Source organism: Arachis stenosperma, chromosome 3 (genome assembly GCF_014773155.1).
Source record: "Arachis stenosperma cultivar V10309 chromosome 3, arast.V10309.gnm1.PFL2, whole genome shotgun sequence".
NCBI classification, from domain to species: Eukaryota; Viridiplantae; Streptophyta; class Magnoliopsida; order Fabales; family Fabaceae; genus Arachis; species Arachis stenosperma.
Genome location: NC_080379.1, coordinates 132,513,510 through 132,536,538, shown reverse-complemented (window position 1 = coordinate 132,536,538; position 23,029 = coordinate 132,513,510). Strand labels below are relative to the sequence as shown.

The window sequence follows — 23,029 nt, the reverse complement described above, 5'->3', positions numbered from 1 at the left end:
CCATGTTGATGGCTTTGCACTATCCTTTTGGATTTTCTTCTGTATTGCTTGGAAGAGTACTTGGAGGGAGTTCAGTAATTTTCTTGCTCAGCTGTCCCACTTGTGCCTCCAAATTCTTAATGGAGGACCTTGTTTCAGTCATGAAACTTTGAGTGGTTTTGATTAGATCAGAGACCATGGTTGCTAAGTCAGAGGGGTTCTGCTTAGAATTCTCTGTCTGTTGCTGAGAAGATGATGGAAAAGGCTTGCCATTGCTAAACCTGTTTCTTCCACCATTTGAAACCTTGTTGAGGTCTCTCTTGATTCTTCCATGAGAAATTTGGGTGATTTCTCCATGAAGAATTATAGGTGTTTCCATAGGGTTCTCCTAGGTAATTCACCTCTTCCATTGAAGGGTTCTCAGGATCATAAGCTTCTTCTTCAGATGAAGCATCCTTAGTACTGCTTGGTGCATTTTGCATTCCAGACAGACTTTGAGAAATCAAATTGACTTGTTGAGTCAATATCTTATTCTGAGCCAGAATGGCATTCTGAGTGTCAATCTCAAGAACTCCTTTCTTCTGATTAGTCCCATTGTTCACAGGATTCCTTTCAGAAGTGTACATGAATTGGTTATTTGCAACCATTTCAATGAGTTCTTGAGCCTCTGTAGGCGTCTTCTTCAGATGAAGAGATCCTCCAGCAGAGCTATCCAAAGACATCTTGGATAGTTCAGAGAGACCATCATAGAAAATACCTATGATGCTCCATTCAGAAAGCATGTCAGAAGGACATTTTCTGATTAATTGTTTGTATCTTTCCCAAGCTTCATAGAGGGATTCTCCATCCTTCTGTCTGAAGGTTTGGACTTCCACTCTAAGCTTACTCAATTTTGAGGTGGAAAGAACTTTGCCAAGAAGGCATGACTAGCTTTCCCAAGAGTCCAGGCTTTCCTTAGGTTGAGAGTCCAACCATATTCTAGCTCTGTCTCTTACAGCAAAAGGGAATAGCATCAGTCTGTAGACCTCAGGGTCAACCCCATTAGTCTTGACTGTGTCACAGATTTGCAAGAATTCAGCTAAAAACTGATGAGGATCTTCCAATGGAAGTCCATGGAACTTGCAATTCTGTTGCATTAGAGAAACTAATTGAGGCTTAAGCTCAAAGTTGTTTGCTCCAATGGCAGGGATAGAGATGCTTCTCCCATTGAAGTCGGGAGTAGGTGCAGTAAAGTCACCAAGCACCTTCCTTGCATTGTTGGCATTGTTGTTATTTTCGGCTGCCATGGGTTCTTCTTCCTTGAAGAATTCGGTCAGGTCCTCAACAGAGAGTTGTGCCTTAGCTTCTCTTGGCTTTCGCTTCAAGGTCCTTTCAGGTTCAGGGTCAGCTTCAACAAAAATGCCTTTGTCTTTGTTCCTGCTCATATGAAAGAGAAGAGAACAAGAAAATGTGGAATCCTCTATGTCACAGTATAGAGATTCCTTGAGGTGTCAGAGGAACAGAAAAATAGAAAGAAGAGGTAGAAGAATTCGAACTTAATTAGATAGAGTTCGAATTGTGCATTTGGAAGGAGTAGTACTCCATAAATAGAAGGATGTGGGAAGAGAGGAAGAAATTTTCGAAAATCAAGTGAAATATTTTGAAAACATTTTTGAAAAACTCTAATTGATTTTCGAAAATCAAGAGTGGAGAAGAAATCAAGTAATTTTTGAAAAAGATTTTGAAATTAGAAATTAAAAAGATATGATTGAAAACTATTTTGAAAAAGATGTGATAAAAAAGAAGTGATTGAAAAGTTATACTTTTAAAAAGATATGATTGAAATGATATGATTTGAAAACAATTTTAAAAAGATTTGATTTTAAAAATTAATGACTTGCCTAACAAGAAAAGATATGATTCAAACATTAAACCTTTCTCAACAGAAAAGGCAACATACTTAAAATGTTCAATCAAATCATTAATTGTTAGTAAGTATCTTTGAAAAAAAAGGAAAGAAATTGATTTTGAAAACATTTGATTGAAAAGATATGATTTGAAAAAGATTTGGTTTTGAAAAACTTTGAAAACTTGAAAAAAAAAATTGATTTTGAAAACAAAATCCTCCCCCTTGTGCCATCCTGGCGTTAAACGCCCAGAATGGTATCCATTCTGGCGTTTAACGCCCAAAATGCTACCTTTTTGGGCGTTAAACGCCCAACCAGGTACCCTGGCTGGCGTTTAAACGCCAGTCTGTCCTTCTTCACTGGGCGTTTTGAACGCCCAGCTTTTTCTGTGTAATTCCTCTGCTGCATGTTCTGAATCTTCAGTTCCCTGTACTATTGACTTGAAAATAGAACCAAGATCAAATAAACAAGGCATGCAAGACACCAATCTTAAAATTAGACACTAGACTCAAACAAGAAACATAAAATCTTTTTGGTTTTTATGATTTTTAAAATTTTTTTGTGCTTTTTTCGAAAATTATATGAGAATAGAAAATAAAGGTTTCAGAATTCTCAATTTGGATTCCAGGAATCATTACAATGTTAGTCTAAGACTCCGGTCCAGGAATTAGACATGGCTTTACAGCCAGCCAAGCTTTCAAAGAAAGCTTCGGTCCAAAACACTAGACATGGCCAATGGCCAGCCAAGCCTTAGCAGATCATTGCTCCAATAGCAAGATTGATAGAGATCAACAAGCTATTGTGATGATCAGTTGAAACCTCGGTCCAATAAGATTAGACATGGCTTCTCAGCCAGCCAGACTTCAACAGATCATCATGAAACACTAGAATTTATTCTTAAGAACTCTGAAGAAAAATACCTAATCTAAGCAACAAGATGAACCGTCAGTTGTCCATACACAAACAATCCCCGGCAACGGCGCCAAAAACTTGGTGCGCGAAATTGTGATTCACTACACAACTTTGCACAACTAACCAGCAAGTGCACTGGGTCGTCCAAGTAATACCTTACGCGAGTAAGGGTCGATCCCACGGAGATTGTTGGTATGAAGCAAGCTATGGTCACCTTGTAAATCTCAGTCAGGCAGACTCAAATGGGTATAGATGATGAATAAAGCATAAAGATAAAGATAGAGATACTTATGTATATCATTGGTGAGAGCTTCAGATAAGCGTATGAAGATGCCTTCCCTTCCGTCTCTCTGCTTTCCTACTGTCTTCATCCAATCCTTCTTACTCCTTTCCATGGCAAGCTTATGCAAGGGTTTCACCGTTGTCAGTGGCTACCTCCCATCCTCTCAGTGAAAATGTTCCTATGCTCTGTCACAGCATATGGCTAATCAGCTGTCAGTTCTCGGTCAGGCCGGAATAGAATCCAGCGATTCTTTTGCGTCTGTCACTAACGCCCCGCCTGCTAGGAGTTTGAAGCACGTCACAGTCATTCAATCATTGAATCCTACTCAGAATACCACAGACAAGGTTAGACCTTCCGGATCTCTTGAATGCCGCCATCAGTTCTCGCCTATACCACGAAGACTCTGATCTCACGGAATGGCTGGCTCGTTTTTCAGGCGAGCACTCGGTTGTCAGGCGATCAACCATGCATCGTGTATCAGGAATCCAAGAGATATTCACTAAGCCTCGTATGCTTGTAGAACAAGAGTGGTTGTCAGTCACTTTGTTCATGAGTGAGAGATGATGATGTGTCACGGATCATCACATTCATCAAGTTGAAGAACAAGTGATATCTTGGACAAAGAACAAGCGGAATTGAATAGAAGAACAATAGTAATTGCATTAATACTCGAGGTACAGCAGAGCTCCACACCTTAATCTATGGTGTGTAGAAACTCCACCGTTGAAAATACATAAGAACAAGGTCTAGGCATGGCCGTGAGGCCAGCCTCCCAGTGATCAAAAGATTCAAAGATCTCAAGATGTCTAATACAATAGTAAAAGGTCCTACTTATAGAAAACTAGTAGCCTAGGGTGTATAGAGATGAGTAAATGACATAGAAATCCACTTCCGGGCCCACTTGGTGTGTGCTTGGGCTGAGCAATGAAGCATTTTCGTGCAGAGACTCTTCTTGGAGTTAAACGCCAGCTTTTATGCCAGTTTGGGCGTTTAACTCCCATTTTGGTGCCAGTTCCGGCGTTTAACGCTGGAATTCCTGAGGGTGACTTTGAACGCCGGTTTGGGCCATCAAATCTTGGGCAAAGTATGGACTATCATATATTGCTGGAAAGCCCAGGATGTCTACTTTCCAACGCCGTTAAGAGCGCGCCAATTGGGCTTCTGTAGCTCCAGAAAATCCACTTCGAGTGCAGGGAGGTCAGAATCCAACAGCATCTGCAGTCCTTTCAGTCTCTGAATCAGATTTTGCTCAGATCCCTCAATTTCAGCCAGAAATACCTGAAATCACAGAAAAAACACACAAACTCATAGTAAAGTTCAGCCAGAAAATACCTGAAATCACAGAAAAACACACAAACTCATAGTAAAGTCCAGAAAAGTGAATTTTAACTAAAAACTAATAAAAATATAATAAAAACTAAACTAAAACTACTAAAAACATACTAAAAACAATGCCAAAAAGGGTACAAATTATCCGCTCATCAGGAAGCCACTGTAGTAGCGAGCGAATATAGCTGCAAAAATCTTCCCTCTTGTGAGCTCACCCGTGGCTCCTATGACAGCACTGCAAATGGAGGGTCCATGGAAATAGAACAAACCTTATCTGTCACAAAAATCATGGCAAATAAACTAAGCAAATGACATTTTTTTAAGCTTTAAAAGCCAACAACACACTTTTCACAACTCCACACAACTAACCAGCAAGTGCACTGGGTCGTCCAAGTAATACCTTACGCGAGTAAGGGTCGATCCCACAGAGATTGTCGGCTTGAAGCACGCTATGTTTATCTTATTATTCTTAGTCAGGATATCAATAACAATTCTTAGTTTTATTTGTAAAAAGTAAAAGAACATGGAATAAATGGTACTTGTGATTCAGTAATGAGAAGCAGGTTGAGGTTCTGGAGATGCTCTGTCGCCTGAATCTCTGCTTTCCTACTGCCTTCTTCTCCAAACACGCATGGCTCTTTCTATGGCAGGCTTTATGTTGGTGGATCACCGTTGTCAATGGCTACCATCCTGTCCTCTCAGTGAAAATGGTCCGGCTACGGTTCTCATCGCAGGGCTAATCATCTGTCGGTTCTCACTTATGCTGGAATAAGATCTATTGATCCTTTTTCACACTGTCACTGCGCCCAACAGTCACGAGTTTGAAGCTCGTTCACAGTCATCCCTTCCCAAATCCTACTTGGAATACCACAGACAAGGTTTAGACTTTCCAGATCTCAAAAATGCTGCCAATTAATTCTAGCCTCTACCACAAAGATTCTGATCTCACGGAATTGAATGCTCTGTTGTCAGGAGAGGCAATCAGCTCGTGAATCAGGAGTCCAAGAGATACACACTCAAGCTGTCGCCCAATGACTATGTTGAGCTCAGATAGAACGGAAATGGTTGTCAAGCACGCGTTCATGGAATTGAGAATGATGATGAGTGTCACGAATCATCACATTCATCATGTTGAGGTACGAGTGAATATCTTAGAATAGAGACAAGAGTAATTGAATGGAAAACAATAGTAATTGCATTAATTTATTGAGACACAGCAGAGCTCCTCACCCCCAACCATGGGGTTTAGAGACTCATGCCGTCAGAGATACAATAAGGAATGTAAAAAATGTCGTAAGGTACAAAATGAATCTCTAAAAGTAGTTTTTATACTCAACTAGTAACCTAGGTTTACAGAAAATAAGTAACTAAGTGCAGATAGTGCAGAAATCCACTTCCGGGATCCACTTGGTGTGTGCTTGGGCTGAGCATTGAAGCTTCCACGTGCATAGGTGATGAGCGGATAATTTGTATGCTTTTTGGCATTGTTTTTAGTATGTTTTTAGTAGATTTAGTTAGTTTTTAGTATATTTTTATTAGTTTTTAGTTAAAATTCACTTTTCTGGACTTTACTATGAGTTTGTGTGTTTTTCTGTGATTTCAGATATTTTCTGGCTGAAATTGAGGGACCTGAGCAAAAATCTGATTCAGAGACTGAGAAGGACTGCAGATGCTGTTGGATTCTGACCTCCCTGCACTCGAAGTGGATTTTTTGGAGCTACAGAAGCCCAATTGGCGCGCTCTCAACGGCGTTGGAAAGTAGATATCCTGGGCTTTCCAGCAATATATAATAGTCCATACTTTGCCCAAGATTTGATGGCCCAAACCGGCATTCTAAATCAGCTCAAGAATGCCCCGCGTTAAACGCCGGAACTGGCACAAGAATGGGAGTTAAACGCCCAAACTGGCACAAAAGCTGGCGTTTAACTCCAAGAAGAGTCTCTACACGAAAATACTTCAATGCTCAGCCCAAATACACACCAAGTGGGCCCGGAAGTGGATTTTTATGTGTCATTTACTCATCTTTGTAATTCTTAAGCTACTAGTTCCCTATAAGTAGGACCTTTTGCTATTGTATTTGATATCGGGGTAGCTATCTTTAGATCTTTGAATCTTTTGATCCTTGATCATTTTGAGTCTTTTGATCATGTATTGGGAGGCTGGCCATTCGGCCATGCCTAGACCTTGTTCTTATGTATTTTCAACGGTGGAGTTTCTACACACCATAGATTAAGGTGTGGAGCTCTGCTGTACCTCGAGTATTAATGCAATTACTATTGTTCTTCTATTCAATTCAGCTTGTTCTTATTCCAAGATATTCATTCGCACTCAAGAACTTGATGAATGTGATGACTATGTGACGCTCATCATCATTCTCACTTATGAACGCGTGCCTGACAACCACCTCCGTTCTACAAGCAAACAAGGCTTGAATGTTTATCTCTTGGATTCTTTAACCAGAATCTTCGTGGTATAAGCTAGAATTGATGGCGGCATTCAAGAGAATCCAGAAGGTCTAAACCTTGCCTGTGGTATTCTGAGTAGGATTCAATGATTGAATGACTGTGACGAGCTTCAAACTCCTGAAGGCTGGGCGTTAGTGACAGACGCAAAAGAATCAATGGATTCTACTCCAACCTGATTGAGAACCGACAGATGATTAGCCGTGCCGTGACAGGGTGCGTTGAACATTTTCACTGAGAGGACGGGACTGTAGCCACTGACAACGGTGATGCCCAACATACAGCTTGCCATGGAAAGGAGTAAGAAGGATTGGATGAAGACAGTAGGAAAGCAGAGAGACGGAAGGGACAAAGCATCTCCATTCGCTTATCTGAAGTTCTCACTAATGAATTACATAAGTATCTCTATCTTTATCTTTATGCTTTATTCATATATCATCCATAACCATTTGAATCTGCCTGACTAAGATTTACAAGGTGACCATAGCTTGCTTCATACCAACAATCTCCGTGGGATCGACCCTTACTCGCGTAAGGTTTATTACTTGGACGACCCAGTGCACTTGCTGGTTAGTTGTGCGAAGTTGTGATAAAGAGTTGAGATTACAATTGAGCGTACCATGTTGATGGCGCCATTGATGATCACAATTTCGTGCACCAAGTTTTTGGCGCCGTTGCCGGGGATTGTTTCGAGTATGGACAACTGACGGTTCATCTTGTTGCTTAGATTAGGTATTTATCTTCAGAGTTCTTAAGAATGAATTCTAGTATTTCAAGGTGATGATCTTATCATCACCAAAGCTGATTGATTCTCATCAATTTAGCTCTTGAATGTAATGTCCTGCTGAAGCTTGGCTATCCATGTCTAATTTCTTTAGACTAAAGCTTTAGACTAACATTGCATGATTCCTGAAATTCTCATTAAGAATTTTGATACCTTTATTTTCTTTTCCACTTAATTTTCGAAAAATCCAAAAAAAAATTACAAAATCATAAAAACCAAAAATATTTTATGTTTCTTGTTGAGTCTAGTGTCTCATTTTAAGTTTGGTGTCTTGCATGCATTGTTTATTTGATCTTGGTTCTGTTTTCAAGTCAATAATACAGGGAACTGAAGATTCAGTACATGCAGCAGAGAAATTATACAGAAAAAGCTGGGCGTTCAAAACGCCCAGAGAAGAAGGAAGAACTGGCGTTTAAACGCCAGCCAGGATACCTGGCTGGGCGCTTAACGCCCAAAAAGGTAACATTTTGGGCGTTAAACACCAGAATGGATACCATTCTGGGCGTTTAACGCCAGGATGGCACAAGAGGGAAGATTTTGTTTTCAAATCAATTTTTTTAAGTTTTCAAAGTTTTTCAAAATCAAATCTTTTTCAAATCATATCTTTTCAATCAAATCTTTTTCAAAATCAATTTCTTTCCTTTTTCAAAGATACTTGCTAACAATTAATGATTTGATTCAACATTTCAAGTATGTTGCCTTTTCTGTTGAGAAAGGTTTAATGTTTGAATCATATCTTTTCTTGTTAGGCAAGTCATTAATTTTTTTAAAATCAAATCATTTTAAATTATTTTTCAAATCATATCTTCTCAATCACATCTTTTTAAAACCATAACTTTTAAATCACATCTTTTTCAAAAAAATTTTCAATCATATCTTCTTCAAAATCTTTTTCAAAATGTTTTTTTTTAAATCTTTTATTTTCAAAAATTTCTTCCCCTCTTCTCACATCCTTCTATTTATGGAGTACCACTCCTCCTCAATGCACAATTCGAACTCTATCTCACTAAGTTCAAATTCTTCTACCTCTTCCTTCTATTTTTCTGTTCCTCTGACACCTCAAAGAATCTCTATACTGTGACATAGAGGATTCTGCATTTTCTTGTTCTCTTCTCTTTCATATGAGCAGGAGCAAAGACAAAAGCATTCTTGTTGAAGCTGACCCTGAATCTGAAAGGACCTTGAAGCGAAAGCTAAGAAAAGCTAAAGCACAATTCTCTATAAAGGACCTAACAGAAATCTTCAAAGAAGAAGAACCCATGGCAGCCGAAAACAACAACAATGCCAACAATGCAAAGAAGGTGCTAGGTGACTTTACTGCATCTACTCCCGACTTCTATGGGAGAAGCATCTCTATCCCTGCCATTGGAGCAAACAACTTTGAGCTTAAGCCTCAATTAGTTTCTCTAATGCAACAGAATTGCAAGTTCCATGGACTTCCATTGAAAGATCCTCATCAGTTTTTAGCTGAATTCTTGCAAATCTGTGACACTGTCAAGACCAATGGGGTTGACCCTGAGGTCTACAGACATATGCTATTCCCTTTTGCTGTAAGAGACAGAGCTAGGATATGGTTGGACTCACAACCTAAAGAAAGCCTGAACTCTTGGGAAAAGCTAGTCAATGCCTTCTTGGCAAAGTTCTTTCCACCTCAAAAATTGAGTAAGCTTAGAGTGGAAGTCCAAACCTTCAGACAGAAGGAAGGAGAATCCCTCTATGAAGCTTAGGAAAGATACAAACAATTGATCAGAAAATATCCTTCTGACATGCTTTCTGAATAGAGCATCATAGGTATTTTCTATGATGGTCTGTCTGAACTGTCCAAGATGTCTTTGGATAGCTCTACTGGAGGATCTTTTCATCTGAAGAAGACGCCTACAGAAGCTCAAGAGCTCATTGAAATGGTTGCAAATAACCAATTCATGTACATTTCTGAAAGGAATCCTGTGAACAATGGGACAAATCAGAAGAAAGGAGTTCTTGAGACTGATACTCTGAATGCCATACTGGCTCAGAACAAAATATTGACCCAACAAGTCAATTTGATCTCTCAAAGTCTGTCTGGAATGCAAAATGCACCAAGCAGTACTAAGGATGCTTCATCTGAAGAAGAAGCTTATGATCCTGAGAACCCTTCAATGGAAGAGGTGAATTACATGGGAGAACCCTATGGAAACACCTATAATTCTTCATGGAGAAATCATCCAAATTTTTCATGGAAGGATCAACAGAGACTCAACAAGGTTTCAACAACAATAATGGTGATGCAAAATGCACCAAGCAGTACTAAGGATGCTTCATCTGAAGAAGAAGCTTATGATCCTGAGAACCCTTCAATGGAAGAGGTGAATTACATGGGAGAACCCTATGAAACACCTATAATTCTTCATGGAGAAATCATCCAAATTTTTCATGGAAGGATCAACAGAGACTCAACAAGGTTTCAACAACAATAATGGTGGAAGAAACAGGTTTAGCAATGGCAAGCCTTTTCATCATCTTCTCAGCAACAGACAGAGAATTCTAAGCAGAACCACTCTGACTTAGCAACCATGGTCTCTGATCTAATCAAAACCACTCAAAGTTTCATGACTGAAACAAGGTCCTCCATTAGGAACTTGGAGGCACAAGTGGGTCAGCTGAGCAAGAGAATTACTGAACTCCCTCCTAGTACTCTTCCAAGCAATACAGAAGAAAATCCAAAAGGAGAGTGCAAGGCCATCAACATGGCCGAATTTGGAGAGGAGGAAGAGGCAGTGAACGCCACTGAGGAAGACCTCAATGGACGTCCACTGGCCTCCAATGAGTTCCCTAATTAGGAACCATGGGAATCTGAGGCTCACACTGAGACCATAGAGATTCCAATGGATTTACTTCTGCCATTCATAAGCTCTTATGAGTATTCTTCCTCTGAAGAGGATGAGTATGTCACTGAAGAGCAAGTTGCTAAATACCTTGGAGCAATCATGAAGCTAAATGACAAGTTGTTTGGTAATGAGACTTGGGAGGATGAACCCCCTTTGCTCACCAAAGAACTGGATGACTTGTCTAGGCAGAAATTACCTCAAAAGAGACAAGATCCTGGGAAGTTTTCAATACCTTGTACCATAGGCACCATGACCTTCAAGAAGGCTCTGTGTGACTTAGGGTCAAGTATAAACCTCATGCCTCTCTCTGTAATGGAGAAGCTAGGGATCTTTGAGGTACAAGCTGTAAGAATCTCACTAGAGATGGCAGACAATTCAAGAAAACAAGCTTATGGACTTGTAGAGGATGTTCTGGTAAAGGTTGAAGACCATTACATCCTGCTAATTTCATAGTCCTAGAGACTGGGAAGTGCATGGACGAATCCATCATCCTTGGCAGACCCTTCCTAGCCACAGCAAAGGCTGTGATTGATGTGGACAGAGGAGAATTGATCATTCAAGTGAATGAAGAATCATTTGTGTTTAAGGCTCAAGGATATCCCTCTGTCACCATGGAGAGGAAGCATGAAGAGCTTCTCTCAAAACAGAGCCAAACAGAGCCCCCACAGTCAAACTCTAAGTTTGGTGTTGGGAGGCCACAACCAAATTCTAAGTTTGGTGTTGAACCCCCACATTCAAACTCTAAGTTTGGTGTTAGGAGGTTCCAACATTGCTCTGAGTATCTGTGAGGCTCCATGAGAGCCCTCTGTCAAGCTACTGACATTAAAGAAGCGCTTGTTGGGAGGCAACCCAATGTTATATTTAATCTATTTTCCTTTGTTATTTTATGTTTTCTGTAGGTTGATGATCATGAGAAGTCACAAAATCAATTGAAAAAGCAGAAACAGAATGAAAAACAGAAAGAAAAATAGCACACCCTGGAGGAGAACTTGCTGCGTTTAAATGCCAGTGAAGTTAGCAAATGGGCGTTTAACGCCCAGTCTGGCACCATTCTGGGCGTTTAATGCCAGAAAGGGGCACCAGACTGGCGTGAAACGCCAGAAATGGGCACCAGTGATGAGCGGATAATTTATACGCTTTTTGGCATTGTTTTTATATAGTTTTTAGTAAGTTTGAGCTACTTTTAGGGATGTTTTCATTAGTTTTTATGTTAAATTCACATTTCTGGACTTTACTATGAGTTTGTGTGTTTTTCTATGATTTCAGGTAAATTCTGACTGAAATTGAGGGATTTGAGCAAAACTCTGAAAAAGGCTGACAAAAGGACTGCTGATGCTGTTGGATTCTGACCTCCCTGCACTCGAAATGGATTTTCTGGAGCTACAGAACTCTAAATGGCGCGCTCAACGGCGTTGGAAAGTAGACATCCAGGGCTTTCCAGCAATATATATAGTCCATACTTTATTCGAAGAATGACGACGCAAACTGGCGTTGAACGCCAAGTACACACTCCTTTCTGGAGTTAAACGCCAGAAAAACGTCATAATCCGGAGTTGAACGCCCAAAGCACATCATAACTCGAATTCAACTCCAAGAGGAGCCTCTGCTCGTGGATAAATCAAGCTCAGCCCAAGCACACACCAAGTGGGCCCCGGAAGTGGATTTATGCATCAATTACTTACTCAGTAAACCCTAGGAGCTAGTTATTATAAATAGGATGATCTACTAATGTATCAATCATCTTTTGATCTCAGTTTTATTTTATTCTTCATCTTAGGAGATCATTGATCACGTTTAGGGGGCTGGCCATTCGGCCATGCCTGAACCTCTTGCTTATGTATTTCAACGGTGGAGTTTCTGCACACCATAGATTAAGGGTGTGGAGCTCTGCTGTACCTCAAAGATTGAAGTTCTATTTTCTTTTATTCAATTCTCTATCTTATTCTTATTCCAAGATATTCATTCGTACTCAAGAACATGATGAATGTGATGAGCTAATAACTCTCATCATCATTCTCACTTATGAACGCGCGTGATTGACAACCACTTCCGTTCTGCGTGTAACAAGGCTTGAATGTATATCTCTTAGGTTCCCCAACAGAATCTTCGTGGTATAAGCTAGATAGATGGCGGCATTCATCTAGATCCGGAAAGTCCAACCTTGTCTGTGGTGTTCCGAGTAGGATCCTGGGAATCCGGAAAGTCTCCCTTGTCTGTGGTATTCCGAGTAGGATTCCGTTCATGAATGACTGTGACGTGCTTCAAACTTTAACCTGCTGGGCGTTAGTGACAAACGCAAAAGAGGGATTCTATTCCAGTAGGAGCGGGAACCAACCGGTGATTGGCCGTACTGTGACAGAGTGCGTGCATAGCTTTCACTGCGAGGATGGGATGTAGCTATCAACCATGGGTGATGCCTCCAGACTGGTTAGCTGTGCGAGTGACAGCCGCACAGGTTATTTCCCCGAGAGGAATGAAAGTAGCCACAACTGATAGTGAACCCCTATACAAAGCTTGCCATGGAAAGGAGTAAGAAGGATTGAGTAGAAGGAATAGGAAGGCAGGCGTCCGAGAGCTCTACAGCATCTCCATTCCACTTATCTGAAATTCCTACCAATGAATCTGCATAAGTATTTCTATCCCTTTTATTATTCCTTTTTATTTAATGATAATCACAATTACTCTTTAATCTCCCTAACTGAGATCTACAAGGTGACCATAGCTTGCTTCATACCAACAATCTCTGTGGATTCGACCCTTACTCACGTAAGGTTATTACTTGGACGACCCAGTACACTTGCTGGTTAGTTGAACGGAGTTGTGATTTCACTCGTGCCAATTTCAATTTCTATATAAGTACTACTCAAAGAATACATTGATCACAATTTCGTCCACCAACCAGCCCGGTGTTTAACGCCAGAATTGGCAAAGGGTGCATTTTTGCATGCCACTTGGTGCAGGGTTGAATTTTCCTTGACACCTCAGGATCTGTGGACCCCACAGGATCCCCACCTACCCCACCACCCTCTCTCTTCTTCACCCATTCACCAATCACCTGAACACCTCTTCCCCAAACACTCCTCACCATTCAAAATTTAAACCACTTTCCCACCCAAACCCACCCATAATGGCCGAACCCTACCCCTCTCTTCACCCCTATATAAACCCATCTTCACTCCTTCATTTTCACACACCCTAAACACTACTTCTCCCCCCTTTGGCCAAACCATAAAGCCATTTCCATCTCCTCCATTTCTTCTTCTTCTACTCTCTTCTTTCTTCTTTTGCTCGAGGACGAGCAAACCTTTTAAGTTTGGTGTTGTAAAAGCATTGCTTTTTGTTTTTCCATAACCATTTATGGCATCCAAGGCCGGAGAAACCTCTAGAAAGAGGAAAGGGAAGGCAAAAGCTTTCACCTCCGAGTCATGGGAGATGGAGAGATTCATCTCAAGGGTGCATCAAGACCACTTCTATGAAGTTGTGGCCTTGAAGAAGGTGATCCCCGAGGTCCCTTTCAAACTCAAAAAGAGTGAATATCCGGAGATTCGACATGAGATTCGAAGAAGAGGTTGGGAAGTTCTTACCAACCCCATTCAACAAGTCGGAATCTTAATGGTTCAAGAGTTCTATGCCAATGCATGGATCACCAAGAACCATGATCAAAGTGTGAACCCGGACCCAAAGAATTGGCTTACAATGGTTTGGGGGAAATACTTAGATTTTAGTCCGGAAAATGTAAGGTTGGCATTCAACTTGCCCATGATGCAAGGAGATGAACACCCTTACACTAGAAGGGTCAACTTTGATCAAAGGTTGGACCAAGTCCTCATAGACATCTGTGAAGAGGGCGCCCAATGGAAGAGAGACTCAAGAGGGAAGCCGGTTCAATTGAGAAGGCATGACCTCAAGCACGTAGCTAGGGGATGGTTGGAGTTTATCCAACGCTCAATCATTCCCAATAGCAACCGGTCCAAAGTTACTCTAGACCGGGCCATCATGATTCATAGCATCATGATTGGAGAAGAAGTAGAAGTTCATGAGGTTATAGCCCAAGAACTTTATAAGGTGGCGGACAAGTCCTCTACCTTGGCAAGGTTAGCCTTTCCTCATCTCATTTGTCACCTCTGTTATTCAGTTGGAGTGGACATAGAAGGAGACATTCTCATTGATGAGGACAAGCCCATCACTAAGAAAAGGATGGAGCAAACAAGAGACCCCACTCATCATGAAGTCCCTGAGATACCTCAAGGGATGCACTTTCTTCCACAAAACTATTGGAAGCAAATCAACACCTCCCTAGGAGAATTGAGTTCCAACATGGGACAACTAAGGTGGAGCACCAAGAACACTCCATTCTCCTCCATGAAATTAGAGAAGATCAAAGAATCATGAGAAAGGAGCAAAAAGGCAAGGAAGAGACATTGAGGAGCTCAAGCACTCCATAAGACCTTCAAGAGGAAGAACAAACCGCCATCACTAAGGTGGACCCGTTCTTTAATTTCCTTGTTCCTTATTTTCCTGTTTTTCGAAAAATCATGCTTATGTTTATCCATGTTTGTGTCTTATGATCATTAATGTCTTAGTGTCTATGCCTTAAAGTTATGAATGTCCTATGAATCCATCACCTTTCTTAAAAAAAATGCTCTTAATTGAAAAAGAGAAGAATTGCATGAATTTTAGATTTTATAACAGATTAATTATTTTGATGTGGTGGCAATACTTTTGTTTTCTGAATGTATGCTTGAACAGTGCATATGTCTTTTGAATTTGTTGTTCATGAATGTTAAAAGTGTTGCCTCTTGAAAGAATGATGAAAAAGGAGACATGTTACTGAGGATCTGAAAAATCATAAAAATGATTCTTGAAGCAAGAAAAAACAGTGAATACAAAAAAAAAAAGAGAAGAAGCGAAAAAAAAAGAAAAAAAATGAAAAAAGGGAGAAAGAGAAAAAGAAAGAAAAAGAAAGAAATAAAGTTGTGATCCAAGGCAAAAAGAGTGTGCTTAAGAACCCTGGACACCTCTAATTGGGGACTCTAGCAAAGCTGAGTCACAATCTGAAAAAGTTCACCCAATTATGTGTCTGTTGCATGTGTGTATCCGGTGGTAATACTGGAAGACAGAGTGCTTTGGGCCACGGCCAAGACTCATAAATTAGCTGTGTTCAAGAATCATCATACTTAACTAGGAGAATTAATAACACTATCTGGCTTCTGAGTTCCTATAGAAGCCAATCATTCTGAATTTCAAAGGATAGAGTGAGATGCCAAAACTGTTCAGAGGCAAAAAGCTAAAAGCCCTGCTCATCTAATTAATACTGATCTTCATAGATGTTTTTGGGATTCATTGCATATTCTCTTCTTTTTATCTTATTTTATTTTCAGTTGCTTGGGGACAAGCAACAATTTAAGTTTGGTGTTGTGATGAGCGGATAATTTGTACGCTTTTTGGCATTGTTTTTAGTATGTTTTTAGTAGATTTAGTTAGTTTTTAGTATATTTTTATTAGTTTTTAGTTAAAATTCACTTTTCTGGACTTTACTATGAGTTTCTGTGTTTTTCTGTGATTTTAGGTATTTTCTGGCTGAAATTGAGGGACCTGAGCAAAAATCTGATTCAGAGACTGAAAAGGACTGCAGATGCTGTTGGATTCTGACCTCTCTGCACTCGAAGTGGATTTTCTGGAGCTACAGAAGTCCAATTGGCGTGATCTCAACGGCGTTGGAAAGTAGACATCCTGAGCTTTCCAGCAATATATAATAGTCCATACTTTGCCCAAGATTTAATGGCCCAAGCCGGCGTTCCAAATCAGCTCAAGAATGCCCGGCGTTAAACGCCGGAACTGGCACAAGAATGGGAGTTAAACGCCCAAACTGGCACAAAAGCTGGCGTTTAACTCCAAGAAGAGTCTCTACACGAAAATGCTTCAATGCTCAGCCCAAATACACACCAAGTGTGCCCGGAAGTGGATTTTTATGTCATTTACTCATCTTTGTAATTCTTAAGCTACTAGTTCCCTATAAGTATGACCTTTTGCTATTGTATTTGATATCGGGGTAGCTATCTTTAGATCTTTGAATCTTTTGATCCTTGATCATTTTGAGTCTTTTGATCATGTATTGGGAGGCTGGCCATTCGGCCATGCCTAGACCTTGTTCTTATGTATTTTCAACGGTGGAGTTTCTACACACCATAGATTAAGGTGTGGAGCTCTGCTGTACCTCGAGTATTAATGCAATTACTATTGTTCTTCTATTCAATTCAGCTTGTTCTTATTCCAAGATATTCATTCGCACTCAAGAACTTGATGAATGTGATGATTATGTGACGCTCATCATCATTCTCACTTATGAACGCATGCCTGACAACCACCTCCGTTCTACAAGCAAACAAGGCTTGAATGTTTATCTCTTGGATTCTTTAACCAGAATCTTCGTGGTATAAGCTAGAATTGATGGCGGCATTCAAGAGAATCCAGAAGGTCTAAACCTTGCCTGTGGTATTCTGAGTAGGATTCAATGATTGAATGACTGTGACGAGCTTCAAACTCCTGAAGGCTGGGCGTTAGTGACAGACGCAAAAGAATCAATGGATTCTACTCCAACCTGATTGAGAACCGACAGATGATTAGCCGTGCCGTGACAGGGTGCGTTGAACATTTTCACTGAGAGGACGGGACTGTAGCCACTGACAACGGTGATGCCCAACATACAGCTTGCCATGGAAAGGAGTAAGAAGGATTAGATGAAGACAGTAGGAAAGCAGAGAGACGGAAGGGACAAAGCAACTCCATTCGCTTATCTGAAGTTCTCACTAATGAATTACATAAGTATCTCTATCTTTATCTTTATGCTTTTTCATATCATCCATAACCATTTGAATCTGCCTGACTAAGATTTACAAGGTGACCATAGCTTGCTTCATACCAACAATCTCCGTGGGATCGACCCTTACTCGCGTAAGGTTTATTACTTGGACGACCCAGTGCACTTGCTGGTTAGTGTGCGAAGTTGTGATAAAGAGTAAAAAGTATGGACTATTATACATTGGTAGAAAGCCCAAGATGTCTACTTTCCAACGCAATTAAGAATGCGCCAATTGGGTTTCTGTATCTTGAGAAAATCCACTTCGAGTGCAGGAGGGTCAAAATCCAACAGCATCTACAGTCCGTTCTTAGCCTCTGAATCAGATTTTTGCTCAGGTCCCTCAATTTCAACTAGAAAATACCTCAAATTACAGAAAAACACACAAACTCGTAGTAAAGTCCAGAAATGTGATTTTTGCATAAAAACTAATAAAAATATTATAAAAAGTAACTAAAACATACTAAAAACTATATAAAAACAATGCCAAAAAGCGTATAAATTATCCGCTCATCACAACACCAAACTTAAATTGTTGCTTGTCTCCAAGCAACTGAAAACAAAATAGGATAAAAAGAAGAGAATATACAATAAATTCCAAAACATCAATGAAGCATAGTTCTACTTAGATGAGCGGGGCTGGTAGCTTTTTGCTTCTGAACCGTTTTGGCATCTCACTTTATCCTTTGAAGTTCAGAATGATTGGCATCTATAGGAACTCAGAATCAGATAGTGTTATTGATTCTCCTAGTTCAGTATGATGATTCTTGAACACAACTACTTATGAGTCTTGGCCGTGATCCTAAGCATCTTGTTTTCCAGTATTACCATCGGATACATAAATGCCACAGACACATGACTGGGTGAACCTTTTCAGATTATGACTCAGCTTTGCTAGAGTCCCTAGTTAGAGGTGTCCAGAGTTCTTAAGCACACTCTTTTGCTTTGGATCACGAATTTAACCACTCAGTCTCAAGCTTTTCACTTGGACCTTCATGACACAATCACATGGTTAGGGACAGCTTGATTTAGCTACTTAGGCCAGGATTTTATTCCCTTGGGCCCTCCTATCCATTAATGCTCAAAGCCTTGGATCCTTTTTACCCTTGCTTTTTGGTTTAAAGGGCTATTGGCTTTTTTTGCTTGCTTTTTTCTTTTTCTTTCTTTATTTCTTTATTATTTTTTTTCTTTCGCCATTTTTTTCCGCAAGCTTTTTCCTTTTCAGTGCTTTTTCTTGCTTTAAGAATCAATTTTTTTATTTTTCAGATTATCAATAACATTTCTCTTTGTTCATCATTCTTTCAAGAGCCAATAATTTTAACATTCATAAACTTCACTATAAAAAATATGCACTGTTCAAGCATTCATTCAGAAAACAAAAAGTATTGCCACCACATCAAAAGAATTAAACTAATTTCAAGATAGAATTTGAAATTCATGTACTTCTTGTTCTTTTGCAATTAGAAACATTTTCCATTTAAGAAAGGTGAAGGGTTTATGGGACATTCATAGCTTCAAGACATAGACACTAGACACTAATGATCATGTAATAAAGACACAAACATAGACAAACATAAAGCATAGGTAACCAAAAATAGAAAGATAAGAGCAAGGAAATTAAAGAGCGGGTCCACCTCAGTATGGCAGCTAGTTCTTCCTCTTGTAGATCCTATGGAGTGCTTGAGCTCTTCAATATCTCTTCCTTGCCTTTGTTGCTCCTCCCTCATAGTTTTTTGGTCCTCTCTGATTTCATGGAGGATAATGGAGTGCTTTTGGTGCTCCATCCTTAGTGCTGTTGGTGCTCCTATCCTTAGTTGCTCCCAATAGTTGTGTGGAGAGAAGTGCATCCCTTGAGGCATCTCAGGAATTTTTTTTTATGAGGGACTTCCTCATGCTCTTGTTGAGGTCCATAAGTGGCTCTCTTGTTTGCTCCATCCTTTTTCTAGTGATGGGCTTTTGAGATGAATCTCTCCATCTCCCATGACTCGGAGTTGGAAGCAATTGCCTTCCCTTTTTCTCTTTCTAGAGGTTTCTCCGGCCTTAGGTGCCATTAATGGTTATTAAAAACAAAAAGCAAAGCTTTTTCCAACACCAAACTTAAAAGGTTTGCTCGTCCTCGAGCAAAGGAAGAAAGAAAGGAGTAGAAGAAGAAGAAAAGGAGGAGATGAAGGTGTGTGGCGAATGGGTTATGGGGAAGAGGAGAGAGAGTGAGGTGGGTAGGCAGGGATCCTGTGGGGTCCACAGATCCTGAGGTGTCAAGGATTTCTCATCCCTGCACCTTTCTGGCGTTCAAACGCCCTATGTGTGGCATTTCTGGCGTTTAAACGCCAGTCTGGTACCCTTTTCTAGCGTTTAAACGCCAGCCTGCCTGCTAGTTCTGGCGTTTAACGCCCAGAATGGTGCCAGGATGGGCAGGATGGGTGTTTAAACGCCTATTTTCCTTCTTTTACTGGCATTTAAATGCCAGTCTGCCTGCCAGTTCTGGCGTTTAACACCCAGAATGGTGCCAGGCTGGGCGTTAAACGCCTATTTTGGTATCCTTACTGGCGTTTAAACGCCAATAAGGTTATCCTCCAGGGTGTGCTATTTTTTATGCTGTTTTTAATTTTGCTTTAGTTTTTGTAGTTATTTTTGTGACTCCATATGATCATCATCCTAAAGAAAACATAAACTAACATAGATAAATAAATAAAATTGGGTTGCCTCCCAATAAGCGCTTCTTTAATGTCAATAGCTTAACAGCGAGCTTTAATCTAGTCTCAGCTTTGAGCATTCTTGCTCAACATTGCCTTCAAGATAATGTTTGACTCTCTGCCCATTAACAATGAACTTTTTGTTAGAGTCAATATCTTGAAGCTCTACATATCCATATGGTGACACACTTGTAATCACATATGGGCCCTTTCACCGGGATTTCAGTTTCCCAGGGAACAATCTGAGCCTAGAGTTGAACAATAGAACCTTTTGTCCTGGCTCAAAGACTCTGGATGACAGCTTCTTGTCATGCCACCTTTTTGCTTTCTCCTTGTAAATTTTTGCATTTTCAAAAATATTGAGTCTGAACTCCTCTAGCTCATTCAACTGGAGTAATCTTTTCTCTCCAGCTACCTTGGCATCAAGGTTTAGGAACCTGGTTGCCCAGTAGGCCTTGCGTTCCAGCTCCATTAGTAGATGACAGGCTTTTCCATACACAAGCTAGTATTGAGAGGTTCCTATAGGAGTCTTGAATACGGTTCTGTATGCCCACAGAGCATCATCCAGACTTCTTGCCCAATCCTTTCTGCGGGTATTTACAGTCCATTCCAGGATTCGCTTTAGTTCTCTATTTGAGACTTCAACCTGCCCATTTATCTGTGGATGATATGGGGTTGCCACTTTATGGTTAATTCCATATCGGACCAGAGCAGAGTCAACCTATTTATTGCAGAAATGGGTGCCTCCATCACTGATCAGTATTCTAGGAACACCAAATCAGCTGAAGATATGTTTTTGGAGGAACTTCAGCACTGTCTTAGTATCATTAGTGGGTGTTGCAATTGCCTCTACCCACTTGGATACATAGTTTACTGTCACTAGAATGTAAGTGTTTGAGTATGATGGTGGGAAAGGTCCCATGAAGTCAATACCCCATACATCAAACAATTCAATCTCTAAGATCCCTTGTTGAGGCATGGCATAACCGTGAGGAAGATTACAAGCTCTCTAGCAACTATCACAGTTACGCACAAACTCTCGAGAGTCTCTATAGAGAGTAGGCTAGTAGAAGCCACATTGGAGGACCGTAGTGGCTATTCGCTCACCTCCGAAATGTCCTCTATATTCCGATCCATGGCAATGCCATAGGATCTTTTATGCCTCTTCTTTAGGTACACATCTACGGATTATTCCGTCTGCACATCTTTTAAAGAGAAATGGTTCATCCCACAAGTAGTACTTTGCATCAGAAATCAATTTCTTTGATTAATGTTTACTGTACTCTTTGGGTATGAATCTCACAGCTTTATAGTTTGCAATGTCTGCAAACCATGGTACTTCCTAAATGGCAAAGAATTGCTCATCTGAAAAGGTTTCAGAGATCTCAGTAGGAGGGAGGGACGCTCCTACTACTGGTTCTATCCGGGACAGGTGATCAGCTACTTGGTTCTCTGTCCCTTTTCTGTCTCTTATTTTTATATCAAACTCTTGCAGAAGCAATACCCATCTTATGAGTCTGGGTTTTGAATCCTACTTTGTGAGTAGATATTTAAGAGCAACATGGTCAGTGTACACAATCACTTTTGATCCTACTAAATAAGATCTGAAGTTGTCAATGGCATAAACCACTGCAAGCAACTCCTTTTCTGTGGTTGTGTAATTCTTTTGTGCGTCATTCAAAATACGGCTAGCATAATAAATGACGTGTAGAAGTTTGTTATGCCTTTGTCCCAATACTACACCAATGGCATGGTCGCTGGCATCACACATTAGTTCAAATGGTAATGTCCAGTCTGGTGCAGAAATTACTGGTGCTGTGACCAGCTTAGCTTTCAAAGTCTCAAACGCCTACAGACACTCTTTGTTAAAGACAAAAGGTGTATCAGCAGCTAACAGATTGCTCAGAGGTTTTGCAATTTTTGAAAAATCCTTTATAAACCTCCTATAGAATCCTGCATGTCCCAGAAAGCTTCTAATTGCCTTAACATTGGTAGGTGGTGGTAATTTTTCAATTACCTCTACCTTAGCTTGATCCACCTCTATTTCCTTGTTTGAAATTTTGTGCCCAAGGACAATTCCTTCAGTCACCATGAAGTGACATTTCTTCCAATTTAAAACCAGGTTAGTCTCTTGGCACCTTTTCAGAACAAGTACTAGATGGTCATGACAGGAGCTGAATGAGTCTCCAAATACTGAGAAGTCATCCATAAAGACTCCTAAAAATTTATCTACCATATTAGAGAAGATAGAGAGCATGCATCTCTAAAAGATTGCATGTGCATTGCACAGTCCAAATGGCATCCTTCTGTAGGCGAATACTCTAGATGGACATGTGAATGCTATTTTCTCTTGGTCTTGGGAATCTACTGCAATTTAGTTGTAACCTGAATAGCCATCCAAAAAGCAGTAGTGATCATGACCTGCTAGTCTCTCTAGCATCTAGTCTATGAATGGTAAAGGAAAATAATCCTTTCTGGTGGTTGTATTGAGCCTTCTGTAGTCAATACACATACGCCACCCTGTAACTGTTCTTGTCGGAACCAATTTGTTCTTCTCATTATGAATTACTGTCATGCCTCCCTTCTTTGGGACGACTTGGACAGGACTCACCCAGGGGCTATCAGAAATAGGATAAATAATCCCAACCTCTAGTAATTTAGTGACCTGTTTCTACACCACCTCCTTCATGGCTGGATTTAGTCGCCTCTGTGGTTGAACCAGTGGCTTAGCATCATCCTCCAATACGATCTTGTGCATGCATCTAGTTGGGCTAATGCCCTTAAGATCACTTATAGACCATCCAAGAGCTGTCTTGTGCATCCTTAGCACTTGAATTAGTGCTTTCTCTTCCTATTGCTCTAAAGCAGAGCTTATGATTACTGGAAAAGTATTATTCTCTCCCAGAAATGCGTATTTCAGGGATGGTGATAGTGGTTTGAGCTCGGGTTTAGGAGGCTTCTCCTCTTCCTGAGGA

At 40.4% G+C, this 23,029-nt stretch overlaps 1 non-coding gene across 1 annotated transcript; it reads left to right on the top strand.

The window, feature by feature from the left end:
* The first annotated feature begins 755 nt into the window (after positions 1–755).
* Positions 756–863, top strand: LOC130972535 (small nucleolar RNA R71). The gene has a single exon (XR_009083697.1). It is a non-coding gene; the product is annotated as a small nucleolar RNA R71 (small nucleolar RNA).
* The last annotated feature ends 22,166 nt before the right edge of the window (positions 864–23,029 follow it).